This window comes from Cicer arietinum, chromosome 3 (genome assembly GCF_000331145.2).
Source record: "Cicer arietinum cultivar CDC Frontier isolate Library 1 chromosome 3, Cicar.CDCFrontier_v2.0, whole genome shotgun sequence".
In the NCBI taxonomy this organism is placed as follows: Eukaryota; Viridiplantae; Streptophyta; class Magnoliopsida; order Fabales; family Fabaceae; genus Cicer; species Cicer arietinum.
The window spans coordinates 50639226-50649950 of NC_021162.2; the positions used below are offsets into that span (position 1 = coordinate 50639226).

The 10725-nt window shown below is 30.7% G+C and overlaps 1 long non-coding RNA gene across 1 annotated transcript; it reads left to right on the top strand.

Annotated features, from left to right (window-relative positions):
• The first annotated feature begins 2805 nt into the window (after positions 1–2805).
• On the top strand, positions 2806–6652 carry LOC101498046 (uncharacterized). The gene is made up of 3 exons (XR_003470712.2): positions 2806–2999; positions 6087–6253; positions 6341–6652. It is a non-coding gene; the product is annotated as an uncharacterized lncRNA (long non-coding RNA).
• Positions 6653–10725: the final 4073 nt, after the last annotated feature.

A 10725-nucleotide genomic window follows, 5' to 3' on the forward strand; every position in this document is an offset into this window, starting at 1 on the left:
GAGTTTCTTTGGTAATACTTTTGATAATTTTAAGAATAAGAGTTGGAAGACCATAAGTTTGAATGGTTGAAAAGTGACTTGACCACCTATTTCAAAACCACCAAAGAAAAACACGAAAGAGGTTGTAGGAAGATAACCATAGCAAGAAAAGATGGAAGAAGCTTAAATTGAGGGTACAAAGGTCAAGAAGGATGTGAATAAGTCCATGTTAATCGATGAAAGTTTCATTTTGAAGAAATCGCCACCTCTTATGTGAAGTTACCATACCCTCAAGTGAAGAGAAAGAAAGTGATGAACAATTTGCAAAGTTCCTGGAGATTTTTTCTCAATTGCAAATAAATATTCCTTTTGTTGAGGCATTGGAGCAAATACATACTTATGCTAAAATCATGAAAGAGTTGTTGACCAAAAAGTAGCAAATTCAAAGAAGAAGAAACAACTGCATTTTCTGAAGAGTGCAATACTATAATTTAGAGGAAGCTTCCTCCAAAGTTAAAAGATCAAGGAAGGTTCACTATCCCTTGGACTATTGATAAACTAACAATTGGAAAAGCTCGGTGTGATTTAGGTGTCAACATAAATCTCATGTCTTTATCAATAATGAGAAATTTAGAAGGCATTGAATGCTAACCCACAAGGATATCCTTATAGCTTGTGAACTGGTCTATCAAGCGTGCTTAGAGAATAATGGAGGATGTGTTGGTAAGGGTGGATAATTTCTTGTTTTTTTTTTGTTAGAATTTGTTATCCTGAAAAGGCCACTTTTAGCTCTCGGTAGAGATTTGATTGATATTGAACATGATTAACTCATATTGAGATTTTAATAAGAGATATTGATCTTTAATATGTCTGAAGTTATGCACCACTGTAACAATAAAGGGAAATGTTTTATTGTCGATAGTATTAAAAATTCAGTTGAATAATATTTTTGATATGATTCACCTTCTCGTTCATTTGAGAAAGTTACATTTAATGCTATAACTAAAGTGGAAGAGTGCTTTGAAGAAGGTGTTGACGAGTGTGTGTTATAGTTGAACGCATCTAAGGAAGTACGAATTTACTTTATTAATAATAATTTACTTACTCCTATTTTTTTAAACTAGTAATATAGACTCATACAACAATATTAATACATTAGTCATTTGCAATATAGAGTTATACACAATCTTATCGGTATAATTCCTAGTTACTGAATATAACAAAAACATTGTAATATATATCTATATCTCTATCAAAAAGATAACCAAGTGATTGAGTGGTACAAGAAAAAGTTATAGTTAGTTAATTTTGTTGTGACTTTTTATTGTGAGCAGAAGCTAGATTCGAAGTTAGATTAATCAAACAAGAGGACACAAATTTATTCAAAATATTCCTAAAGTGATAGAAAAACAAAATGGAGATTGATGTAGATGTAGATACAATTGATGTAGGAAATTTACACATTTGCAGATGTCAAAAAGTGTTTCATGTCAACTATGGCCTGCTGTCACAAGTGGCATAAAATGGTTATGTTATCACCGAAATTCTCTTCACATTGCTAAATTGTAGTCAACCAAATATACACATTAGCATATTTAATATCATCCAAGTGATCACTGAATAATCTTATGTTACTCATGATTGCAGACTAACTGGCCTAAAACACCTTTTGAGATATCAGAATCTGCAAATGTCCTTACATTGTTGACCTTGCTCGTCTTCTAAACTGTATTGATTTAAATTTAATTTGACGTTGATCTCCGCTTGACATTCCTTCTAACTCTCAACTATTAATTACATTGAATGACGAATCTTTGTCAATAGTTTTAAAGAGAGATTGATAATTGAGAAAATATATAAGAATTCAAATAAAACTAAAACTTGAGGTATCAATATTACAAGTAAAACTATGACCCTATGTTTACTTTCCATTAATTTAAAATTCTCGTTATAATTTTTATGTTATCATTGCGTTTTCATTATCCCGAACCAACAAGAATTTTAATTAGTCTAAAGAATATAAAATCTTGAATAGTTTGATAGTTGTTAAATTAATCTCTATGGATAAGATAATAATATGTACTACTACTTGGCAAGTCCGTACACTTATGGAATTTAGTGCAACTAGAGAGAGAAAAAATGACAAACACTTTGGAAACTGCGGAGTGCTTGGAGTTAAAGTAAAGCATCTCAAATTTTAGAGAAGAAATTCATACTCTTTTAGGGTTTTGTTTATTTTCCTATAATTGATGAACACTTCTATTATTTTCGACATGTCAGTGGATAATTAAGCTCTCTCCTAAGGTGGTTGTTGTTTATTTCAATTAAATTATTTTATTGTTTTATTTACAGGATGACATACCTTTGCATGCTTTAATCAATCATTTCATACCAACTACAATTTATTGGTAGATATATAGGATAATTGAGATTAGGATTATTGTATGATGAAACATAGGTATTAATCATTCAACCATTCAACCTCTTGGTTCTTTATGTTTTCTCTTAATTATATTTTTTGTATGATAAAACATATATATTAATCTTTCAATCACACATCCTCTGTTAATTATTTATGCAAATGTTCTTTCATCCTTGACCTTGCTTGTACCCTAAACTATATTGATCTAAATCTTATTTTATCTTAATCTATTTCTGGCATGATCACTACAAAAAAACTATCTATTGTGACACTCAGATTTTGTGATGCTTTTTATCTGTCACTAAAGCTACTTTTAGTTACAATTAGAGTGTCACTGTTTGTACAATTATTAACTCTTTTATAAAAAAATAATAAAATGCACATAAATGTAGGTTTTGCCAGTTTGGTCTTGTACCATGAAAATGCAACTACACCTCGCCTTCGACAAACGCTGAGAAACCTTTTGTTTTTCTTTGCATTTTTCAAACCCTTTTCTCTCTACTATCTTAACAAACCCCAATCCCCAAAAACCCTAAATTTTATTTCAATCAACCCTAAATTCATCTATCTCGTTTCACTTCGCGATTTGCAGTAGCAAGTAAGTTGTATTCTCTTTCCAAATCATTTCAGTTTACGATTTCAATTTTTATTTTGGTAATCTTGCTTGTTAAGTGTCATTAATTCGCGATTTGCTGAATGAGGTTTCATCTCTCTCGTTTCACTTCACGATTTGCAATAGCAAGTAACTTCTATTCTCTTTCCAAATCATTTTAGTTTGTGATTTCAATTTTTGTTTTGGTAGTCTTGCTTGTTAAGTGTCATTCATTCGCGATTTACTGAATGAAGTTGTGGGTTTGTGATTTGTTATATTTTTTAGCTGATATGAGTGCTAATAAAAAATTTCAATTTACAATGCTTCAATTTCAGTTCAATAATTCTTTGACCCTCTTCTTTTGTTCTCACTTTCTAACTGATTTTTAATTTATTTTCTCTTAAGTACACAATAAGGAATTGGAAAAAAAGTAAAATAGCATAAAATTGGTAAATAGATATTCAGTGGAGCATAAATTTGCTTGAAAGGCCAGTCGGTAGTTAGGTAATTTCGCAGTGTCTCCACTGTGTTGTAATCCTTGATATTAATTGATATACATAATCGGTCTAAAGAGTTTTTAAACTTTCAGGCATTACAACTTTTAGATCATTATTGCGTCCATATTTGGATTGCATTGGCTTTGTTGTGTGGCACTATGATTTTGTTAAATTACAATGTGGTGTTACCGTGATTTTTAAAATTTACTGTCAATTTAAACATGCACTTGGCCTAGATTGTGGTGGCAGTTGCAGAGACATTAATTTAAAACTTTGATGTTGGAATTTGGGATGATTTTTAAAGCTATGCTATTTTACTACTTTTACGTGATTTTGTAGTTACTGTTACGTGGTGGCAGTTGCATAGCATATTGTTACCAATTATCCAATTCGACTACTTATTGTTCTAAGGCAGATTACATCAAGATGGGCCAAGGAATCAAGTTGACAGGCCTTGTTACAATGCATGATAGAATAGTTGATATAAACAAGAGGGAGTTATTTGGCCTGGTAGAGAAGCTAGAGGGAGTTGTTTGGTTGGGAACTCACTTTTGGGTGGTAGACTAGGCACTCTTATTCTTAGGGAAAACATTGTTGTTTCTCATGAATACCTGTTGTTTAAAAGTTGGAGGATGATACACTATAAAAAAATTTATATTTCTTTCTAATTGAACTATCCACGGCCGCCCGTTTTAGGGCTCCCTAAATTATAGTTGAAACTGTTTGTTGTCTATTCAAGAAAGGATAAGCTAATGCTTAAGAATTGTTGAGAGTGCTTGCAGCTCAAGTTTGTGTTCAAGGAGGAACATATATAAATCGCGCAATTATTCTTACACCTGAGGTGAGCTTTTACTTTTCCTTGTAGTTTATACTTATGAAAATCATGCAAACCAAACTTTAAAGTTGCTGGTTTTGTATGTTTGTCAGAAACACTAAAATGACAATAGAAAACCGAACTTTGTGTTTTGTGGAATAATGTCTTTAATGATTTAGGAGATGGAGTTATGAGTTTGGATTTTGAACAAGCTGAGGAAAATGAGCCAATATTGAACATATCCTAACCTTCATTTTCTCAATGTTGGTTTTCATTTAGATTTATTCTTTCTTTTCATTGAACTAGGGGAAAAAGTTAAAAGTTTTCATGAATTGAGTTGCGAGTAGCCGAGTACCTACCTTTGATTAAATGAATTTAAGATATCTCTATCCTTTCCATGGACATGAAAGACGAGAATAATTTCGTTTTAGAATATTGCATCGCTATTTTGTTAGCGATGTTACATTTCTAAAGAATAAGTTTTGGACAAATTAAGAAGTAAAGTTTGAATTCCACCCTATTTGGTTTGTGGGTATGTTAGGAATTAGGATCAGGCCTTAATTAGGAGAGATTATGTTAGGTATTGGGTTTGGCTGATTAATGTCTCTTCTAACGGATTTTCCACATAAGCATATTGTAACCAATTCTCCAATTCGCCTACTTATTGTTCTAAGGCAGATTACATCAAGATGGGCCAAGGAATCAAGTTGAAAGGCCTTGTTACAATACGCATGATAGAATAGTTGTTATAAACAAGAGGGAGTTGTTTGGTTGGGAATTCAGTTTTGGGTGGTAGACTAGGCTCTCTTATTCTTAGGGAAAACACTATTGTTTCTCATGAATACCTGTTGTTTAAAAGTTGGAGGATGATACACTATAAAATTTATTTATATTTCTTTCTAATTGAACTATACACGGTCGCCGATTTTAGGGATCTCTAAATTATAGTTCAAACTGTTTGTTGTCTATTGAAGAAAAGAGAAGCTAATGCTTTAAGAATTGTTGAGAGTGCTTGCAGCTCAAGTTTGTGTTCAAGGAGGAACATATTGATATTCTTGTATTTGAAGGAGATCTTATGGAGGATGATGGGGGATTTATGATCATGTTAAGCTACAGTTATCCTAACATAGATTATTGACTGTTTGAGAGAACTACACCCTCAATGCGGTAGACAGGTCGCATGCCTTTTCTAAGGAATCAAATAGTAATGGGGCCAATTTTTCGATGATGGCCTATTTCTCAGCACAAGGGTTCATAAATTTAAGATGCTGAGTTATGTCTCTGTTCAGACCCCATAGGATCTGAAAGGTCAGATTGATAATGAGGTTCGGAGTCGAAGCATGAGGTAAGGAGAGATCCGAAGCAAGGAAGAGTAGTGGGGAGTATTATATGATGTAAAGAGGATAGATAGAGATAGAAAGAGGTATTTGTGTTAGTGGAGTTGGAGTACCAGTTTGTACAGAGAAAAAGAGAAAGGTTACAGAGTATAGAATCGATATGATTCTTTCTTAAATTGGTAACATTGTCGTTTTCAGTTGCTTCTGTTGTTGAAGATGTGCTTCAACAACACGGTACTCGCCTCAAAGATCTTGATTTGGAATCTAGAAAAGCAGAATAAGCTGGTAATTTCCTAGGAATAGTCAATTTTCAGTTTTTTTTCATGAATGTCTCAAATTATCATCCTTTTCTATATGATACTGATTTTAATGAAGGTTGATATTTGTCAATATTATATGAAAGAGATATTTGGATTTTGTATCATCTATTTTGTATAAAATGCAGCATTTAGAAGATATGAAGTAGCATGGTGGTTGAGATAATTGGTTGGAGTTGTTGCATCTAAAGATTTACCTGCATAGACTTCTAAGGAAGAGTTTAGGCTTTGTTTGAGGAGTGGGATCATTCTTTGTAATGTTCTTAACAAAGTTCAACTGGGTGATGTATCCAAGGTCAGTTTGGATGCTCCTGATTTTATTTACTGTATGTTTTTGGTTATTCTTTGTTTACTTATGTAAATTATGTATTATTCTTTATAGGTTGGAGTACCATTATCAGCATTTCAGTATTTTGAAAATGTTAGAAACTTTCTTGTGGTTGTTCAGGAAATTAGAATTCCTACATTTGAAGAATTTGATATGCAACAAGTATGTAAAGGATCATATGTTTAATACTGTTAGAATTTCAAGATTGTCAGAATTTAAAAATAAGTATTGCATTTAACTGAAGGTATGTTTGACGTGTTTTCTATATGTAAGTCCCTAAAATTGGTCCATTGTTTGCAATTGCATATTCATTTACCCTGCACATTGTATACCCCCATCTCTTATTAATATTTATTTGTTTACTTCCCTGGTTCGACCCATTGTATTAATATTATACCTCTCACCTCATCAAATGTAAGGATGGATCAAAAGCCTTCCCCATTGATCGTATTAACGACAATTTCTGTGATAGCCTTGATGGCACTAATGAACTTGCTATGTATGCTATCATACTGTAGTATCAAATATTTTTTAAATTTTATGAAAATTTGCAGATTGAATCTACTCAATAATAAATAGTATTAAATAGATGGTTGAATCAATGAAGTTTAATGTCTACAGCTTGTCCAGTAAGGAAGTTTTATTGCAGAAACATAGGAAGGAAGCCAAATTCATAGTTTCTTCACATGTTAATGATCGTTCTTGTGGTCAACAGTTTCTTCTTTAACTTTTTTCAAACACCTTTGAGGGCAATCGCTGTCCATAAGGAGTTCAATTTTAGGAAACAGACTAAAGCTTCATCGCAATTTAGGTTATAGCTGACTCTTGTAGGATTAGGACCATTTGTTAAGGACATATGCATTCAATATTTAAATTATCTCTCAAAAATTTCAAGCTCGCTAGCGATGCTACAAGTCTTCCTCATATTATAAGAGGCTGAAGAAAGGTTCAATTCTGACACAATGCTGATATAGAGGGTGTGTTGCCAGAAAAAAGAACTTAGGAACCTGAAAATGGAAAGTTCCAAACTTAGGAACCTCATATATAAAAATTAAGTTGCTTCTATATGACTCATCAATTAATATTTAAGCAGTTTCATTTTTTCTTATTTATGATTTTTGTGTTTCTCTCTACTCTCAGTTGATATCTGATTCCATTTGCTTTAGGCTGCAAGAGAAACTGACGCACTTAAAGAGGGAAATGATAATCTTGAAAAACGAGTGGAGGAACTCACGTGGGGCCTCCAACTAGAAAAAAGTTTAAGGGTGAGATATATTTTTTTGTAGTTAGATAAAATATCGAGTATGTCATTGTTCTTTTATTTTTCACAATCACGCCTCAAATATTTTATTTAGGAAGATGATTATTGTTCTTTATGAAATTAGTTTTTTATCACCATAAATGTTAAGAAACTCATTATGGTTTTTGTTGAAATTTTGTTGAATATTTTAGAGCAAAATAACTATTTATTGTATGTTATAATAGAATTAGTAAAATTAAATTATATTTTATTGTATAATTCAATCGCATTAGTTAATAAAAATAAATTAAAAATTTAAATTTAATTTACATGTATTAATAATTTAGAATTACAATTAGTAGAGAGATAAAATAAATTTAATTTAATAAATAATAATACGTTTTAGTGACAGACAATACCGTAGAAATAGATCAATTCTTTATTTATATTTATCTAGTTTTTGGTGATAGACAATACCGTAGGAATAGATCGATTCTTTATTTATATTTATTTAGTTTTTAGTGACAGACAATACCGTAGAAATAGATAAATTCTTTATTTATATTTATCTAGTTTTTAGTGACAGACAATACCGTAGAAATAGATAAATTCTTTATTTATATTTATCTAGTTTTTAGTGACAAATAATACTGTAGAAATATATCAATTCTTTATTTATATTTATTTACTTTTTAGTGACAGTCATTATTGTAGATAAAAATCGAAAACCTTTAGTGACAATCCTTAAAACATAGTAAAATGCCCCTTTTACGTTGACAATAGATCTGAGTGTCACCCAAAGTATTTTAAATAGTTACCTAAGTTGTTGACTTTAGTGACAAACCTTGTCTGTCACTAGAGGTCAATTTTCTTGTAGTGGATGCTATGTACTTAAATGACAACATGGTCTTCGATCCCCTCCATTGGATATGCCACCTTATTTATCAGTTAATTGTTATCCATATAATATAAAATAATATACTCGCAAGACATAAAATTAATTTGGTTAAAGTAAGAAAAACTAAGTAAAATGAGAGAAAAAAAAATGCTATGGATTTAACGTTTGTCCCTCAATTTATAAAATATTTTATGCATTTTTTATTTACTTATTCTGATTTGGATATATTTATTTTTATTTTTCGAATTAAAAAATGAATTACAAATAGACATGAAATTAACTAAAGAAGCAAATTTATAATTACCTACGTTTTGTTTTAAAAGTGGTTTTTTCAAAATATTTTTACTCATTTAAATTATTTGTTTTGAAATTTAAAACTATTAATAGATGTTGTTTTGTCAAAATTATCTATTATTATAAAAAGAGAAATAAGTGGGTTGATAGGATAAATATTTAAAGAAATTATAAGGTACATACATCAATTTGACATACACGGGTGCATTTGGTTTTTAAATAAAATGAGTTTTTTTAAAAAAAAATTATATTTTATCGTTTAAATATAAAAATAACTAAGTATTTTCTAATAATGTCAATAAAATAATTTTTTTTGAGTTTTTTAATGCTCATAATTGTGAATATTGAATATTTTTTACGATAGAATATAAAAAAAAAATTATATAATAGTTATAAACAATAAAATGATGTTTTCTGGTATGAAATGATCTTTCTTAAACTATAAAATCTCGTAAAAATAATTATTAATGTATTTGTTTAGAAAGAAAGAAAAATATAGTAAAACTCTTCAATTTGTAAATGTTATGTAAATAAGCTCGTTTGCATTTGACTTAGTTCTTAAATTAGTGAATGTTTCTCTAAAAAGATTAATGCATTTGAATTGGTTCTTAAATTATGTTTCAATATCAAAATAATATTCCCATAAAAATATTTATTTTTAATAATTTCTTGAATTGGTTCTTAAATTTTGTAACAAAGTTAGATCATTCTAACGAAAAGTTTAAAAAAATGAGATTTAACATTAAACACAGTTGTAATTGGTATTAAACTTTAAACACACACATAATAAAGAGAGAATAGTAGCAAGACATTAAATCATGTTGTGTATTGTCAATTGTACACAAATATCTAGTATATACATAACAATATTAATGCTAAAGTGACTATGGTTTAACCTTCGTATATGCAAAAGAAACAGGTTGTTTGTCTTGCATATCTTATCTTGACCTTTTGGTTTGGAAGAAATCTTTCATGGCATGAACATGTTCATCCCTTTTCCTCTTGTTTCTTTTTCTTTCCTCAAAGTCCCAATCTTATCATTGCTCCCCCGTAATAGGTGCATACTCCCCCGTTGTATGTGATGATTTGAAAAAAAAAATTTTGAGTACTTACAAGGTTTGAAATGCAACAACAGTACCAAATTTTCTCCCCCTTTTGACATGATCAAAAAGAAGAAAAAAAAGAAAAAGAGACATACAAGTTTCGAGTATAATCATACACAAACGGCATATAAGGTAACAAGGAGAATAACATAAATGGAAATTAAGTCAGAATATCATAAAAGTTAATACATAACATGTCCCGAAAAGAGCAATACAAAATACACCATAATTAAAAAGACAAAGGAGTTCATAAAACAAAGATCACAGTAATACATAATGCAAAAAGTTAACTTAGTACATAACTAAAGGACTTAATCAAAATCTGTCGGAATGTGGAAATGATCAAGTTTGTCTGATAAATTACTAATGTCTTGAGATAGTGCGTCATGATTGCGAGCAATAGTAGTTTCAATATTGGTGAAGCGAGTGTCGATAGAGGTGGTCAAATTGTCGAATTGAGTTTGGAAGAAGGTTTGGAAAGAATCAAGGCGAGTCATGATCATTTGATTGGAGATATAATCATCATCAGATGCAGTGTCCTCGCCATCTTTGCATAGGGTAAGCCAATTGCCTCGCGAGAGCCAAACATAATAGATTTCACAAAAAATGCTCAATTAAGTTGACGACCTTCAAACATGAAATTCATAATTTGCAATTCAAACTCCGAAATTTGGGAGTAATTTCCAGCCTTCGGAACCAGAATGTAGCTAAGGAAATAGTGTAGAAGCCGATAATCAACAGTAAGATTTCCCACACCATACCGTTGTTGGGCATATTTGGAACCTGCCTGAGCTCTCTTTTGTTCCATGGTGCGTCGGTCAAATCGACAGAGGGAGACATACGCATCATACTTAGAAATATCACCCCATTCACACAATTGGTTTGGACAAAAAATTTCACCATT